This window comes from Monodelphis domestica, chromosome 6 (genome assembly GCF_027887165.1).
Source record: "Monodelphis domestica isolate mMonDom1 chromosome 6, mMonDom1.pri, whole genome shotgun sequence".
In the NCBI taxonomy this organism is placed as follows: domain Eukaryota; kingdom Metazoa; phylum Chordata; class Mammalia; order Didelphimorphia; family Didelphidae; genus Monodelphis; species Monodelphis domestica.
In genome coordinates, this window is record NC_077232.1 from 232,232,584 (window position 1) to 232,244,951 (window position 12,368).

A 12,368-nucleotide genomic window follows, 5' to 3' on the forward strand; every position below is an offset into this window, starting at 1 on the left:
GTTAATGAGAATATTCTTTCCTGGAATGTTTAAAAACTTGAACAAGTGAGTGAATAAACTGGAGAGAAAACTACGAAGTACATATTCAATGACAAAATCTTGGGCAAGTCTTTCCAAGTCACTCTGCAAATCTTAAAGTGCTATTTAATGCTAGCTAGTATTATGCTTATTATTATTACATTGCATCCAATGCAGAGTCAATTCCTATTATAATAAGGATGAGATTCAAATGGATAAATCCCCAAGTTTCATTTTAATAATTTCAAATTCTTTTCCCACCATATTTCAACCCTGTCATACCCATTCCACCTCAGTGATTCCACTCCCTCTCCTGCTGCCCCTGTACAAAGGGTACAAATAAATCAAACAAAAATATAATTTAGAAATAATTTTATATTCTGAATGGAGAGCTCAAGAGATTGAATATGACCTAGATTTATGGAAAGAGTTGATTGAGAAAAGCAACACATTTTCCCCCCAATGACAAATGGAACATTTATGAAAATTGATGACATGGTAGGATACAAACAAGTGAGGAAAGGCAGAAAAGTAAAATATCTTATTATTGGATAATAAGGGAACAGACCTATCATTTCATTGGAGAGGAAATTCTTTTCTACCACTACAGGTTGGCACCTTCTCTACAGGCTATAATCTTAAAGAATTGATTAAAACAAATAGGTTAAATGACTTACTCATGGGCACATTGCCATTGTCTTCCTGATTTTGAGGCTAATTTCTCTAGCCATTACATACCAAAGCTTCTCATATCAATTAAAAAAGAAAAAAAGTATCAATAAGAAAAATATTGCCAAAAGATATGGAATCTACATACAAATTAAAATTACATTAAATAATGCTTGGTAGTGATATTATAAATTAAATAAAAACTCTAGAATACAGCCAAAGTAGTACTCAGAGGCTATTTTAAATCTTCAAATAATTATATTAGTATTATTTTTTTAAAAACAAATGAAAATTTACATGATTCTTTCAAGAAGGAAAAATGGTCTTGATTCCCAACCCAATAAAGATATAGAAAAAAAAATACTGAAGACCAACATTATTAATATCTATAAAAATATGAAAATACTGTAAATAAAGTATAATCATATACATCAAAAATATTTATTAAGCAGAATTCACATCAGAACTGTAAAAATGTTTCATTTTTAAAAATTATATGATAAATCACAAGTATTTTAAAAATATAAACCAATGTGATTATGTAAACAAAAAACCCTAAAACACATCACCCATATTTTTAAAACATTTAAAATATAGAAATAGGAGAATTTTTTAATATGATTTTTAAAGCATTTGACTCCCAAAACTAGAAATATATGTGATAAATGGCAAGCATTAGAAGTTCTCCAGTTATGGAAAGGATTAAAGCAAAGCTCTCTACTTTCACCATCATGAATTGTTTTAGACACTTTTGATGTAATTTTTCTTAATTAAGAAAACAAGTATAAACAGAGACAAGTTGAAATATCTGTGCATTTTGGAGCTTTAGAGGCAGCCAGGTGATACAATGAATGAAGTGCAGGTTTGGGAGTCACAAAGAACTAAATTAATATCCTGCCTCAGACACTGATTACCTGAGTGACAATGGTCAGGTTAATCATCTCTATCCTGTTTCCTTATCTATAAAATAAGAATAATAACAGCACCTACCTTGCAGAACTGTTATGAAATTCAAATAAGATTATATATACATGTGATATATGATATATGTTATAGTCATAAAATATTAACACATATGTGATTGTTTATATAAGCGCTTTGCAAAACACTCAACATCTCTTTTTCTCATCCGAAAAGTCACAATAGTTCTGCAAGGTAGATGCTGTTGTCTCTATTTTACAGATATTGAAATATATTATGTATATTTACATGTACAAAAGGTCATGTACATGAATATGAGGTTAGACAAATGACCTGAAATGATAACTGTGTCGAATATACAGAGGATAATGGTTTCTTTAGAAAATCAGAGAGGAACAAAAAGAAAACTCAAAGAGAAATAGAAAAAAGTAGAAATGTTAAAGAAAACCAAAGTGGGGGGAGGGGAGAAAACAAGGGGAGGAGGAGAAATGGGAGAGAAAACTCCATCCTCGATCCCTCTACTTTTCTAGCTCCTTCTCTGTGATGAGCCCACCATTTTCTTTGCCCTGACACACCCTTTTCTGGCCCCCATTCCTATGATGTGCACCCCTTCCCCATGCTTCTGATGAGCTCAGCCCCTCTGAACCCCTATCCCAGTTTTGAGCCTCTTTTTTACTTTTACTTTTCTTTTAAAATTTTATTTAATTAATTAATTTAGAATATTTTTCCATGGTTACAGGATTCATGTTCTTTTCCTCCCCCCTCCTAGAGCTGATGAGCAATTCCACTGGGTTTTACATATATCATTGTTCAAAACCTATTTCCATATTATTACTATTCACAATAGAGTGATCATTTAGAGTGTACAATCCCCATCATATCCCCTGCGAACTATGTGCTCCATCACATGTTTTTCTTCTGCATTTCTGCTCCCACAGTTCTTTCTCTGGATGTGGATAGCATTCTTTCTCTGTTCGATTGTACCAGTGTATCAGTCTCTGTGTACAATGTTCTCCTGGTTCTGCTCCTTTCCCTCTGCATCACTTCCTGGAGGAATTTTTTTTTTCTAGTTCACATGAATTGCTCCAGCACATTATTCCTTTGAGTGCAATAGTATTCCATCATCAACAGATACCACAATTTGTTCAACCATTCCCTAATTGATGGACACCCCCTCGTTTTCCAATTTTTGCCACCACAAAGAATGCAGCTATGAATTTTTTTGTACAAGTATTTCCCCCATTATCTTTTTGGGGTACAAACCCAGTAGTGATATGACTGGGTCAAAGGGCAGATAGTCTTTCAGTGCCCTTTGGGCATAGTTCCAAATTGCCTTCCAGAATGGTTGGATCAATTCACAACTCCACCAGCAATTCATCAGTGTCCCAATTTTACCACATCCCTTCCAACATTTAATACTTTCCTTTGCTGTCATGTTAGCTTAACTGCTAGGTAGGAGGTGTTTTGATTTGCATTTCTCTGATTATAAGAGATTTAGAACTTTTTCATGTGCTTATTGGTAATTTTGATTTCCTTATCTGAAAACTCCCTATTCATGTCCCTTGCCCATTTCTCAATTGGGAAATGGCTTGATTTTTTTGTACAATTGATTTAGCTCCTTATAGATTTGAGAAATTAAACCTTTGTCAGAGGTTTTTGTCATAAAGATTTTTTTCCCCAATTTGTTGCTTCCCTTCTAATTTGGTTGCATTTGTTTGTAGAAAACCTTTTTAATTTAATGTAATCAAAATTATTCATTTAACATTTTGTAATATTCTCTAACTCTTGCTTTTCTTTCCCATAGATCTCAAGGTGTACTATTCTATGTTCACCTAATTTACTTATGGTTTCCTTCTTTACATTTAAATCTACCAATTCTGAATTCATCTTGATATAGGGTGAAATGTTGATCTAAACCTAATCTCCCCCATACTGTTTTCCAATTTTTCTAGCAGTTTTCATCAAATAGTGGATTTTTGTCCCAAAAGCTGGGATCTTTGGGTTTATCATAGATATCTTGTTGAGGACATTTTCCCCAAGCCTATTCCACTGATCCTCCGTTCTGTCTCGTAGCCAGTACCAGACTGTTTTGAGGATTACTAGACTCCCATCTTTCATATTTTTTTTTATTCCTTCCCTTGACATTCTTAATTTTTTTTGGTCTTTCAAATGAACTTTATTTTTTCTAATTCAATAAAAGTTTGTTATTTATAATATTTTGTATCCTGCAATTATGCTAAAGTTCTTGATTATTTAAGCCCCTTTTTCTGCTGCTTCTTATTGCTGAGATGAGCCCATCCTCTTGTGCCCCCGGCAGAGGAGCGGCCCCCAGCCTCTCTGGGTCCCACCCCCCCACCCCACCCCATCTTCCACACTCTGGCTCCTCGCTCTCTCTGGGGTCCCTCAGGCCCCTAAGCTTGGGGAGAAAAGTTATGGGCGGGCCCAGAATCATCCGACATGGGCCCCGGCGCAATAGCACTCGAGCTTGTCCTAGGGCAGGAATGCCCGCAGCTGCCGCGCTCTCTGGGGTGCCGCCCTCACTCCCCTACAGGCAGCCTAGTGTGCAGGGCAAAGAATGGGCGCGTGCCTGTACGGGGTGGACGTGCGTGCGCTCCGCTGGCCCACGTGCAGGAGGCGGAGCGCGCTACGGTGCGTGGACTTGCAGCTCCGTGAGAAGTCCGGCCCCGGAAGTTGGGCCCCAGCGAGTGGCCTGGTGGGGCAGTCTCCTCCTCTTCACCTTCCTCCCCTCCCCTCTGGAGGGGGTTCCGGGCGGATTAGAGCGGCCTGGCTGTGTGCCTTTGACCTGAGTAGTGGGAATTTCATTTTCAGCTTTACGTTGATCTTGGGGTTTTGTGCCTTGTCCATTTTGTTAGACTTTAAAAAAATAATATTTCCTGTTTTGTTGTTTTCTTATCCGCTTTACTCGTAATATCTCTCATGAACTAGCAACTGAGCACGAATGCAGACTCCCCCTTGTCATCTCTGGGGCCTCCCAAAACCACCTTTCGTTTTAAGCGAGAATCCCAGGGTCATTAAAGGGCCAGTCTAAGTCCCAAAAGTTTTCTCACTCGGAGAACCTTCCGGTTCAGCCCGGGATCTGGGTTCCTGCCCACGGGCGGAGTGTGACGCGACAGAGACAGAGACACAAAGGAATGGACTTCGGGATTGCATATATGGATGTTATGTTTATATATGTATGCAAATTCATATTACATCTATTATATTTTATACAGAGATTACACCTACATAGCTATTCTTTTGAGATATAGCATATGCGTATGTATCTATTTTTGTATTGTATAGGGATATATCATACACTATTAACAATTATTAATATATGAATCTGTAATATATATTTCTATATTGTATATCATGTGCATACAATACATATTAATATATAATTTACACAATATAACTAGTGATACATAATATAATATGTAAAAATTGTGAATGTTATCTGCAATTTATTAATATACACACATATTGACAATGTACATATTAATTATATAATATGATATATTGCTGTATGCCTGTTATATTTTATGTTAATATATTTTATACACATTTATTGCTATATAATTCTTATCTGTCTATAATATGTTTATATATTATATATGTTAATGTAATACCACATATAAATATTAATATATGCATAATATAATAATATATTATTAACATACACATATATTTATACACACAGACATATTTCTCTCATTTGATTTTCCAGTGTGGACAATAAGGCCAAATTCTTTTGACTTATTATGAATCTCATTTAAGAAAATGTAATGGACTCTCACTTTTTCTAAATCAATCCAATGTTGCCAGCAAAGTAGTGTCTCTAGAGTATCATCACTATCCATTGGGAATCCTTCTTTGATTTGGGGTGCGCTAGACATCCCTCATTATAATTATCCCCTTGCATATCCTGCTTTAGGGCTCATTTAATATTAAAAATCAAATGAGTAATCAAAGAAGATATCTGATAGTATTTTGATGATTCTTGTATGATTGAAACAGATGTGGAAGCCAACTTTTTGGAGCAAATTTAAGGGAGTATTTTTATACTACTGCTTTTTGATATTTGACATTCATCAAGCTTATAATGGGCTCTTGTATTCTCTGCCCATTTCAGTCAATTGTGAGGTTTTAGAGATGTTTGTGGTAGAATGTTTGTGAAAGAATATCCCTTCTTTCCTACCTTCATCTAAGCAACATTTCATGTATTTGGGATATTCTCAGCAAGGTTGTGTAGAGAAGGAAAAACAGGAATGTGACTCAGTTGATATTGATTTTCTTAGTTATTTTTTAATGTAACAATAAGGAATGTGAATCCCCCCTCCAAAAAAAATTGATATCTTTCCCATTTGAAAGATCTCAAGAATTCATCTCTCAATTCCCTCCAAATTAGATCACCTTTAACATGGACCTCCCCTCTGTATGCTTGATCTGGTCCATCCTGTCTTCCTATCTTTTTTTCCTTGATACCAATTCTACTTCTTTATCCTGCATTTTGAGAACAGTGATAATGTATTAGAATCCCAATGTGATATCTCAATTCTCAGTGATATTAGAAATTGGTTTTGCCAGTTTGTTCCCCATCCAATTTTACCCTTAAATGCTCTCAGGTTAATCTGATTTAATTGATTCTCTTTAAATTCATATTTTCTGATGACACAGAACTAGAAATGGAAGGAATGGTGACCAATTGTGGAATGACTGAATTAGTTGTGGTATATGATTGTGATAAAATACTACTGTGCTATAAAAAATGATGATCATGTTAATTTTTAGAAAACTTGGAAAGACCTACATGAAAACATGGAGAACAAAACAAATAGCACCAAGGTAACATTATATACAGGTAGAGAATTAATATTTGAAGAATAATTTGTGAGTGTTCACCTCCAGAGAAAGAACTGATATACAGAAACATGAAAGGCATAATTTATATACAGATTTTTTGTTGGATAATACTTTCTATGGTGAGGGAAGGGAGAGGGTGAGATACCTGGGAATTTTAATGTAAACAACAAGCAAATAAATTAATTAAAAACATTTTTCTCCACTGTTTTTTTTCTCTTCATCTATTTATGAAGCAATAATCTTATTGGAATATCAATCTAGAGTAAGAAGGGATCTCAAGAGGCTCCTGTGACTCTCTCATTTTATAGATAATGAAAATGAGACCCTCAGAAATAAAATGACTTATCTGGGTCACACAAATAGTAAACCTCAAAGGTGGGATTTGAATCCAAGTCTTTTAACTCCCCAACTTAAGGCTATTCCCTTGTGCCATGGTATCTCAAATGTATAAGAAAACTTGCTGTATTTTAAACTGGTATTGTCCCTATCTTCCATGTCTCTGTGCTTGACAAATTTAGACAGTTTGTTTAAATATTCAGATTGGAGTTCCCTCAATTACACATCATATGTTTCCATTTTTATTATTTTTTCTGGGTTGGCATTGGTTTTATTTTTGCTCTTAACAAATTAATTAACCCAAGACCACCTTAACCACCATTTCCCCTCAGACCCTAAGAATATTTAATAATGACATTAAAGAAGAAATATTAGTATCTGCTTTACTTTACCCTCAGCATCATGGGACATCTTCCCACTTGCAATCGAAACCTTTTATATATCTTTTATCTCCTCTATTAGAATAAGAGCTCTTAGAGGAATTTATAGGAGCTGTTTTTTGTAGGCATATCCCCTATGCTGAGCACTGTCCTTTGCACATACTAAGTATTTAACAAATGTTTTATTCATTTATTCATTCATTGTTCCTTCTTTGTACCAAATAAAATCCCAGCAATTTATCTTGGGGGCAAAGAAATTAAAAAATTGCCTTTAAATAGCCTGAATCTGGTTCCTCTTATATTTTGTAGTTAACATTACCCTGCCTTGCATTGTTTGGGGTCTTTGTTTTCTTTTCAGACAGTTTCTAAGCTGAAGCTTTTTTATGTAGGAGATTTTTTTTTTTTTTGGCGGCACAAAGTATAGACTGCTGGGCCTGAAGTCAATAATACCTAAATTCAAATCCAGCCTCAGACACTTATTTGCTGTGTGATCCTGGACAAGTCACCACACCTCTATCTACCTTAACTTCCTCAACTGTAAAATAGGAATAATAATGACACCTATCTCAGGTTTATTATGAAGATCAAATGAAGTAATATTTGAAAAGCACTTGGGCATAGTACCTAGAACAAAGTAGGCACTGTATAAAATGCTAATTGCATTCTATTTTTCATTGGGGCAACCCAATGGCAACCCAAAAAATACCCAAAGAATTGGAAGTAGAAAGGTGACATGGTTCCTGGTATAACAGGGGAAGGGACACCTTTGTGTCCATTGCTTGCAGGGCTTTTTAACCTAGGTTCACAAATCCCCAGTGTCTGTGGACAGATTTTTGGGAGATTCATGAACTTGGAAAGGAGTGGGGGGAATTACATCTATTTCATTATAATTGGTTTTCTTCATAGCCCTATGTTTTATTTTATACATTTAAAAACATATCTGAAAAGAGATCTATTGGCATCTTCAGAATCCCAGGAGGTCCATCACACAAAACACTCATTAAGAAATTTGGGATTAGAAAGGGTTTAGAAGAGGGGCATCAGAGAAAAGGGACCAGAGTCATAGAGCCAGCAAAGTCCTATGAAGTGAGACATGGAGGAAGCATACCCTTGAGAGAATTCACTACCTCCTAGGAATGTCAGCCCCCAAGAACACAGCAGGTTCACCAGTTCCAGACCTCAGAAATATTCTGTGTGTGTGTGTGTGTGTGTGTGTGTGTGTGTGTGCGCGCGCGCGCGCGCGCGCGCGCGCGCTTTAATTAAAAAACCACATTACATCTTTTCCAAAGCAAAAGCAGGTGTTTGGCAAGCAAAGTTTTTTGTCTGGTTTGGAGGGAAAAAAAAAACAACTTTTAAACACTGGATGACTAAAAATGAAAATGTTAGATGGCCTGATTCTGGATACACAGTCCCACAGTTAGGGAGGGTAACAAGTTATAGGTCATATTTTGCAGGAGTCTTTTCTTGCAGTCCCATGGAAAGCTTTGTCATTGGCCTAAAGGATAGGAAATGAAATACTCCACAGAAAGTATTTCCAAATTCCTTTGTTTCCTCACTACCCAAAATGGAATCTCCAACAGTTATATGGACAGTTGCCTCCGGCCCAAAGAAAAAGACTATCTTTTTTATAATATGAACTTCAGGTAAAGTCAACCCAGCATTTAATTTAAATGAAATATTAGACAGTAAGAAATGTGGAGAATACAAAGAACTATGGGTAAATGTTGGAAGTAATGCAGAGTAAAAGCAGAATCATAAAAACATACAAAATACAGCTATGCAAAAATATAATAATAAAGATCATAAACATAAGGCAGAAATTAGAGAAAAAGAACAGAAAAAGACATGGAAACAAGATGTAACTTCTATGATTTTGTTAAAATTAATATATACCCTTTAAAACTGTAAATCTAAAAACTTTATAAGTTTATCTACATTTAACATTTTTATTCATTATTAAGTTTTAAATTACTTTTTAAAAACAAGGCTTCAGATAATGCATATATAACTCAGTAGAATTGTTTGTCAGCTCTGGGATGGGGGACGGAAGAGGGAAGGGAGAGAATATGAATCATTTAACTATAGAAAAATGTTCTTAAAATAAAAATATACAATTATTTTTAACATTTGTTTAAAAATTAGACACTAGATTTTCAGAAATCAGCCTGTATGGGTAGAGGGGAAAAAATGCTAGCCCAGCTTTGTTGCTACCTAAATCATCTCCAGCAAGTCCCTTTGTTTCTCTGAGATTCAGTTTCCTCATCAGTAAAATAAAAGGGTTGGACCATGTGATTTCAAAGGTCCCTTTTAACCTTGGCTCTAGAATCCTACAACCTTATGATCTTTTTTGAAAATTTATTTAATTAAGAGCATTTTTCAATGGTTACAAGATTCATGTTCTTTCCTTCCCCTCCTCTTACCCCCCTCCCATAGCCAACGCACCATTCCACTGGGTTTTACATGTTTCATGGATCACAATCTATTTCCATATAAATGATATTTTCACTAGCAACCATATGATCTTTAAGCAGCCTTACAAGTTCTCTAGAAACAACTGTCTTCTGCCACTGTTCTGAACCAGGAAACATCTGCACCTACTGGTGGTTGGGAAATCTCCACTCCTTAAGAACAAAATGAGAGAAAGAAATCACTTTTTGTTTACCTTTGTTACCAAATTGTCAAGTACCTCAGAGCACTGAACAACTAACTGCCTTATAAACAATATCTCTCACTTAGGATGTTAAGAATTGTTTTCCAAAGATAATTCCAGCAGGACTTGAATGCAGACAATGATTTCTTCTTTTTTGTGAAATTATGAATCTCATATATTTATTTTACTTTTCTTCATAACTAGATAACAAATCATTTTTTAATACCACTTACCTTCCATCTTAGACTCAATACTATGTATTGGTCCCAAGGCAGAAGAGTGTTAAGGGCTAGGCAATGGGGGTTAAGTGACTTGCCCAGGGTCACACAGTTAGGAAATGTCTGAGGAGAGATTTGAACCCAGAACCTCCCATCTCTAGGCCTGGATCTCAGTCCAATGAGCCCCCTAGCTGCTCCCAACCTAATAAATATTGTCCACAAGTGTCTCAGCCCCTCCTGCATCACAGAAGGTATCATATGGTGAACTACCATATTTGACAATAGTTTCTTGCATGGAATTGTTCTTATAGACAGATGGAACCACAGGACTTTCTCATAACAGATTTTCATTTTGGTCGCAGGAAGGCATGTTCGTTTCCATTTGTGCATGTCAGCAACAGCATATGCATGATGCTGACTACCATGTTTGTTTTGTTTGATCATATGATGTTGACTTGAAGATGATGGGATTAGTAAGATATCAATTGTTTGTCCAGAATCTCCATAGCACTCAGTGTGGGGCAACAGAAAGAAGTCACTTGTGTGTCAGACACACACAGTGTGGAGGAGAACTTAATAATAAGTGAACAGGATAAAAATGGCAAGAAGAAAACAGGACCACAGCTCTCGTCCCTTCAACTTGCCCTCTTACCCCTTTGTTTATAAGTTGTTATCCAATACAGGACAGAGAAATGAATTTGAGCTCAATGTGGTCATGCAGGGCATATCTGGATGTCAATGTTACTGTCACATGCATTATTTCAATGATATTCTAACCCAAGGGTACATATTAAGTAAGTTTTGAGGAAACATTTCACCTTTCAGAGAATCTGAGAAATCCTTGACTTGTTAGCCTTTGGGGGGGGGGGAGAGAGAGAGAGAGAGAGAGAGAGAGAGAGAGAGAGAGAGAGAGAGAGAGAGAGAGAGAGAGAGAGAGAGAGAGAGAGAGAGAAAGTAACTTTAAATTGCTGGGAAATTGAGCAGAAACAGAGGATAAGGGTTTTAAATGACAGAATGCTCACTCTCTCTCTCTCTCTCTCTCTCTCTCTCTCTCTCTCTCTCTCTCTTTCTCTCTCTCTCTCTCTCTCTCTGGCAATCAATAATAGCCACCTACTCTTTCCTGCTAACCTTCATTACATCTGACCACCCCAGCCTGAAGTAGAACTCTAATTTTAAATGGGTTTTCATGGCATTACATATTTCAAAACTGAAAATATATGTGGCAGTCAACAAATTCCATGCATGTAAAAAAAATCTATTTTCTTTTTCCCCTTATAAATATTGGATGATAATAATGACTAGCATTTATCACTTTAAGGTATGCAAAACACTTTTCAAATGACCTCATTTAATCCTCATAGCCACCCTGGGAGGTAGGTATTATTATTATCTCTATTTTATTATTGAGGAAAGAGAGGCAAACAAAGGCTAAGTGACTTGTTCATGGTATTAGCCAATAAGCCCCTGAGGCCAAATTTGAACCTAGGTCTTTCCCATTCCAGATTCAGCATGCTATACACTAAGTCGCCTTGCAATGGCTATTTGTGTTGCCTTAATGCTAGCCATCTTGGAGAGGTGAGAATTCTGATGCTTCTGCACTTTGTGCTGTTCCAAAGACAGAGAAGAGCTAATGTCAGCCATAATTCTCAGCCCCAAACAATGTCTGAGTAATCTTCCTAATGGATTTCTTTGATCATTCCACTTCTACAATAAAAAATAAAACCAAAAAAAGCTTTCAGTGTCTTCATTATCTGCTATACAAGTTACAAGTCACTTAATCCTGCCATTCAAGTGCTTCCACAATCTGACACCAATTTTTCTTTCTGGTTTTATTACATACTAATTTGTTTCATGTCTTCAAAGTTCTATCATAATTGAATTACTTTGAATTCTTCATTTGTGGGTGTTTTCCTTCTCCTGTCTCCATTGCATTAGCTGGTTCCTGTAACCCCTTCTTCTCTATTTGCTAGGGTATGAGATTTATTTGCTTGGTTGGCTGGTTTGGTTTGTTGTTTTGGTTTGGCTTTTAAGCCTGGGTCTCTGCATTTTATCCAGACAGATAATATTGAGCTACACATGGAACCAACCTCATAGAAGATGATTATGGGAGCTTGGCAGTACTCTGTTTCTGATCTGGGCCAGTTAACCCCGTCTTAGGCACCCTGGTGGTCCCTTGCTCCCAAGAGCTCACCATATTAAAGACAAATAGATTAGACACCTGATTGGTTTAGCCTACTGTAGTTCAGAATTGCTGCACTCACCTCAACCACCCTGGGGCTAGGATTACAGGTGTTTGCCACCATGCCCAGCTGT